Source organism: Bos indicus x Bos taurus, chromosome 6 (assembly GCF_003369695.1).
Source record: "Bos indicus x Bos taurus breed Angus x Brahman F1 hybrid chromosome 6, Bos_hybrid_MaternalHap_v2.0, whole genome shotgun sequence".
Lineage (NCBI taxonomy): Eukaryota > Metazoa > Chordata > Mammalia > Artiodactyla > Bovidae > Bos > Bos indicus x Bos taurus.
Window position 1 is genome coordinate 49,787,428 of NC_040081.1, and position 6,620 is coordinate 49,794,047.

The 6,620-nt window shown below is 36.0% G+C and overlaps 1 pseudogene; it reads left to right on the forward strand.

The window, feature by feature from the left end:
* Positions 1-6,131: 6,131 nt before the first annotated feature.
* Positions 6,132-6,230, forward strand: LOC113894811 (annotated as a pseudogene).
* Positions 6,231-6,620: the final 390 nt, after the last annotated feature.

Genomic DNA, 6,620 nt, shown 5'->3' on the forward strand with positions numbered 1-6,620 from the left:
TAAGAATTATTCATTCTTATTCTTATATAAACAGACAGTTAAACTGAGGGGAGTATTTGAGGAGTGGTACTCAAGATAAAAACCCCTAACTTCATTTTATCAATTTATGAAATATTTACAATTATAAATTCTGGGTACTTTTTATAAGTTTATAATACTCAAAGCTTTTATTTTGTTTTTATTAAAATTAATTACTAGTATATTATTTTATTTATATAGGCAGCATATTATTTTATATAGACAGCATATTAAAAAGCAGAGACATTACTTTGCCAACCAAGGGCCATCTAGTCAAGACTATGGTTTTTCCAGTAGTCATGTATGGATGTGAGAGTTGGACTGTAAAGAAAGCTGAGCACCGAAGAATGGATGTTTTTGAGCTGTGGTGTTGGAGAAGACTCTTCAGAGTCCCTTGAACTGCAAGGAGATCCAACCAGTCCATCCTAAAGGAGATCAGTCCTGGGTGTTCATTGGAAGTACTGATGCTGAAGCTGAAACTCCAATACTTTGGGCACCTGATTCAAAAAGCTGACTCATCTGAAAAGACCCTGATGCTGGGAAAGACTGAGGACAGGAGGAGAAGGGGATGACAGAGGATGAGATGGTTGGATGTCATCACTGACTCAATGGACATGAGTTTAGGTAGACTCCAGGAGTTGGTGATGGACAGGGAGGCTTAGCATGCTACAGTCCATGGGGTCGCAAAGAATCGGACATGACTGACCTACTGAACTGAACTGAATATTTATTTATAAATAAATGGATGTGTCTTGGGCCTAGTGGAGTGAAAACAGAAAAAATGTCAGAACTCAGTTGGATTCAGTCACAAGAATAAAGTAATTAATCCTCGGTTGTCATATGAGAATTTGTCTTTTTCTACTATGAACAAGAGGAGATAACCTGGATATTTTCTCACATCCCATTTACCAGTCTAAATTACCACACTATATGTTTCTTTTTCAATCACAATGCTTAAACAGAGATAACAAGGATATTGCAACTTACTCTCAAAGAGAACACTTTGTAATCAGGACTCAGCAAGAAGTTACAATATCAGAGCAAAAAGTCGTTGTAAATCCGCTCCTTTTCTGATAATCTACAACTAATTTTCACTTAAGGAGATCTGGACAAATAAATCCATATTTATGACATAATTAAGTCTTAATCCTTGGCTCCAAAAAGATAAGGTTTATATATATGTATGTATGGGTGTGTTTGTGTATGAACAGGAAAAATAGCGTCTCAAGAAAGCAATAAAAAATTACTGTGGGTAAATGAATCCAATCAAATATTTGATTCAGAATGTCATCAGTAATTCAATAGGAAATGTTTGATTTATGTCAGTATTTACAAAAGGTAGAGTGCATCTGAGATTCTTCTAAACAGACTAGTAATCATTTTCAGTTAGGTGGTGATGATACTAGAAGGTGTAATGATAAAGATGAAAATATGGAATATCCACTTATTTTTATCTGAGTCATTAAAAATGCTCTATTACTTAAATTCAAATAAAAATTTTTCAATTGGGTAAATATTTTATTTGAAAGATGGTGATAGTAAAAGCAGTCAATTTTGTGTAAGCTTAAATAATATAAGAATTGCAGTTTACACTGCAACATCGATCCAATACAATCTTTTATCATGATAAATTATGCTTTTAAAGAATTTATTTCAGAATTAAAGTCTTTTAACTTAAAATACAATATCCATAATTCTTCATATTTTTACTTTACTCATAAATATCCCATGTAAATTTCTTATAAACTGTGTTGTGCCTGCACCTCCCAGATTCACATATTGTAACCCTAACCTCAATGTGACTGCATTGGAAGATAAGGCCTATAAGACAGTGATTAAGGTTAAATGATGTCATAAGAGTGAAACCCTATCTATGTACTCGCTCAGTCATGCCTGACTCTGTGACCCCATGGCCTATACCCTACTAGGTTCCTACGTCCATGGGATTCTCCAGGCAAGAATACTGGAGTGGGTTACCATTTCCTTCTCCAGGGGATCTTCCCGACCCAGGGATCAAACCCGGGTCTCCCGCACTGCAGGCAGACACTTTACCCTCTGAGCCACCAGGGAAGCCCAATGAAACCCTAATCCAATACAAATGGCATTCTTCTAAGAAAGGGAAGAGATACTGGGAATGTGTGAGACAAAGGGAAGACCATGTGAGGACATAATGAGAAGGTGGCCATCTGCAGGTCATGGAGAGAGACCTCAAGAGAAAGTGACTCTGCTTGAACTTTTGGCCCCCAGAACTGTGACAAAATAAATTTCAATCATTTACTCCACCCAGCCTGTTATTTAAGTTCTGGTAAGGTAATATGAAGTTTTAAGACCAAGTTGTTTAACTTCTGTAAGTAAGTTTGGGGACAAGGAAAATATTATATACAGAAATCTATAATTTAGTACTTTTGCTTAAATATTCAAAGGTTTTACCTGAAATCTTAAAGGTATTCAGTTTTAATTCAAAACAAATGGCTGAGATGGGAAAGCCAGATGTTTCAGTTCGTTGTCCAAAAATGAAGCAAAATGAGGTATGGGATATAATGGGAAAATATATATATATAAAGTTCAAATGGATTGTCAGGGTTTGAAAGCAGAATTCAGAAAAACCTAAATTCATAAATTCATGTGTAGTTCTGATATGTTTCCACTCCTTTTAGGACAGTGACTGGTTGAATATAAGGTATAGATCTGGTCTTTGAAAATATAAACAATTAAACAGGATATCAATAATTTAGACAAACTGACCAAAAATGGACCTCAGGGCTATAGGAGCACTGGAGTACTTTGCAAAAAGGATGCTGCATATGGTTGGTTAACAGGATCCAGCACCCTTGAAGGGTGCTTTTCTGTACTGCAAAAGAAGACAGCTAAATATTTGTTCCCTAGATTTCCAACTCATTAAGAATACAAATTAGGTTCTATCAGTTAAATGCATTTATATAAGTTTTTTTAAGAGAAAAATTGAAATGAAGCCATCTTTCTGTTGATTTTTGTTGGTTTATTGTTATTGTAAGCAAGCTGTGAGGATGCAGTTTTGTTCTGTGGCTTTGGTTCAGAATATATCTTCCAGCTTCACTGGTGTTTAAGTATAGTTTGGAGGAGGCAGCTTCCTGATTCATCCGGACAGCATGTCAAACTCCATGGTGCAGTGGTGGCCTTTTGATTTTCCACTTTTCTGACTGTATCAGAGGTCAGCCCTTTGTTGATCAATTCAGTATGTAATGTTCTAAGATATTTCTCAGAACCTATTCTTCCAATAGTTCTCTGGATTAAACCCCATTCTGTTCATAATATTTAGTGCATTCTGACTGTTAGAGAAACCAGCAAGAATGGTAAGTTTTCCGTATGGAATCTATTCTACTGGTGTTTGAGAAAGTAATGTGTTATCCATACTCTAAATTTGATAAAATATAAAATGTATACAATTAAAACCCATAGATACCTCCAAATGTATAATTGAATATGTAAATATAACTATCCCTCAAGCATGAAATTATCTCCAATTTCACACTTTGAACTTCTTTTTTCTTTGATGCACACATTTTTTCTAACTTCCTGTTCACACATAATGTGGTATACATTTGCTGAATTAATTATCATGACTAATAGTTAAATAGGAAAAAAAAATCAAACTATTTTCTCAACAAGGGAACATCCTTGATTTCATTATCAGTTAGCCAAAAAATTGAATCAGCACATAACCACAAACATATACACTGGTATTAAACCTTATTTCTCAGACCTGGTAACAATAAATAGAAAGAATGTATGAAAGAAAAAAAAAATTATACTGTTCTTTCAGCCTTTTGTTCAATTTGATTACTTCCCTTCCTTCAGTTCAGTTCAGTTCAGTTCAGTCACTCAGTCATGTCCAACTCTTTGTGACCCCAGGAATAAAGCATGTCAGGCCTCCCTGTCCATCACCAACTCCCGGAGTTCACTCAGACTCACATCCATCGAGTCAGTGATGCCATCCAGCCATCTCATCCTCTGTCGTCCCCTTCTCCTGCCCACAATCCCTCCCAGCATCAGAGTCTTTTCCAATAAGTCACCTCTTCACATAAGGTGGCCAAAGTACTGGAGTTTCAGCTTTAGCATCATTCCTTCCAAAGAACACCCAGAGCTGATCTCCTTCAGAATGGACTGGTTCGATCTCCTTGCAGTCCAAGGGACTCTCAAGAGTCCTCCAACACCAGAGTTCAAAAGCATCAATTTTTCGGCACTCAGCTTTCTTCACAGTCCAACTCTCGCATCCATATATGACCACTGGAAAAACCATAGCCTTGACTAGATGGACCTTAGTTGGGAAAGTAATGTCTCTGCTTTTGAATATGCTGTCTAGGTTGGTCATAACTTTTCTTCCAAGGCATGAGATCTTTTAATTTCATGGCTGCAGTCACCGTCTGCAGTGATTGTGGAGCCAAAAAAAAAAAAAATAAAGTCTGACACTGTTTCTACTGTTTCCCTATCTATTTGCCATGAAGTGATGGGACCAGATGCCATGATCTTAGTTTTCTGAATGTTGAGCTTTAAGCCAACTTTTTCACTCTCCTCTTTCACTTTCATCAAGAGGCTTTTGAGTTCCTCTTCACTTTCTGCCATAAGGGTGGTGTCATCTGCATATCTGAGGTTATTGATATTTCTCCCAGCAATCTTGATGCCAGCTTGTGCTTCTTCCAGCCCAGCGTTTCTCATGATGTACTCTGCATATAAGTTAAATAAGCAGGGTGACAATATGAAGCCTTGACGTCCTCCTTTTCCTATTTGGAACCAGTCTGGTGTTCCATGTGCAGTTCTAACTGTTGCTTCCTGACCTGCATATAGGTTTCTCAAGAGGCAGGTCAGGTGGTCTGGGATTCCCATCTCTTTCAGAATTTTCCACAGTTTATTGTGATCCACACAGTCAAAGGCTTTGGCATAGTCAATAAAGCAGAAATAGATGTTTTTCTGGAACTCTCTTGCTTTATCGATAATCCAGCGGATGTTGGCCATTTGGTCTCTTCCCTTCCTTACTCAGAGGCTAAAACTGTATTGAGCTATAGACCCTTGCCCTAATATTTACCTGAGCTAAACCTGAAAAAATATTTTAAACAGCATTTCTTAAAATTATTTAATGAAAAGGGTACTTGAGAGGGAAGGAGGAAAAGTTTGTGTTCCTGTGGCTGCAGTGATTAACTACTGAAGAGAACTTCATTAGATCTCTCTGAGGCTGAGATTTCACTACAGTTAAAATCAGAGGTGAGCTAAATGTTCTCTAAGACACCCAATTTCTCTGCTGGCTATGCTATTCCAGGAAGAAATATTTAAAGACTGTGTTAAAATAGGCTGTTAGATTATGAAAGAAAATGCTAAGTTAGAACCTATTAATTAAATATGCAGAGAAACGTGGGAAGAAACAAGGCATTTCCCAAAGGAGAATCCATAATTTAATGCAGATTTTAATTAATATAATACCAGAAACTATCAATAAATATTATGAAAGGAGCTTCTTTCTCCACCAAGCTTACTATGCTCCCATATGCCTTGCTGCTGTCCCCTGGGAGAAATCCTGGCACATATTTTCCTAAATCTTGAAAATATACTTATCTACAAAGTTGTATATTTTTGCTGTTTTTCTCTCTTAAAAGAGGAAAAAATGAAACTATCTGAATGTTATAATTTTCAAGGTGGTTTTTAGAGAAAAGCATAAGGATGAAGAAATTTTGTCATGATGTTGGTGATAGCAGATTATCCCTAGGATATTTACTTTTATTAAAACCTGTGGCTTCACTTTCTTAATATCTGTAGGGCTAAGATTGCTTAGATGTTAGGAGAAGACAGCAATGGCAACAACCATTTGGAATTTATCATCATTCTATCTAAAATGCATTTATTTTCCTTGAGCTGACTGAATACATGAAAAAGAAAAACATGTCTATGAGAGAAGCTTTAGAGTGCAAATTTTATTATAAAATATAAAAATTAATTAAATTACCCAAATCCACTCAATACTATAAATTGGTTCTCTTAGGTGAATGGAGCAGTGCATGGAAAGTTGCATTATCAATAGGACATTATGGCATTTTTCCATAGGAAGGCCACATACAGATTCTTCATAAAAAGAAAACACTCTAGTGCTTGCTTTGGTAGCATATGTGCTAAAATTTCAACAATACAGAAAAAAATTAGCATGACTCCTGCATATGCCAATTTGTGAAGCATTCCATATATTTTATAAAAAAAGCTTTATAATTTCAGGCATATTAGTAATTGTCTGTAATTTGAGGAAAAAACATTGCTTACACTGCTTACATTACTTACAGTTTGACCATTTGCCTAAGCACCCTAAGTCAATCAGGAGAGTAAACATAATGATTGATGAAATGAATTGACAAGCTGAGTGACTGAAGTAACCAAATAATATAATTCATCTAATATGAAATATGTGCAGTCTAACTACTGCAAAATTCATTAATTCCACTATTTTATTCACGCTCTGGGAAGTCTCTGATCTCCTCTAATCTGCAAAATAGCACCTTTAGAAACTAAATAGGCTACATGCACCATATTGTTGGAAAACTCAAACACCTAAATGCATTGTCAAAACAAACACATGCTTATGG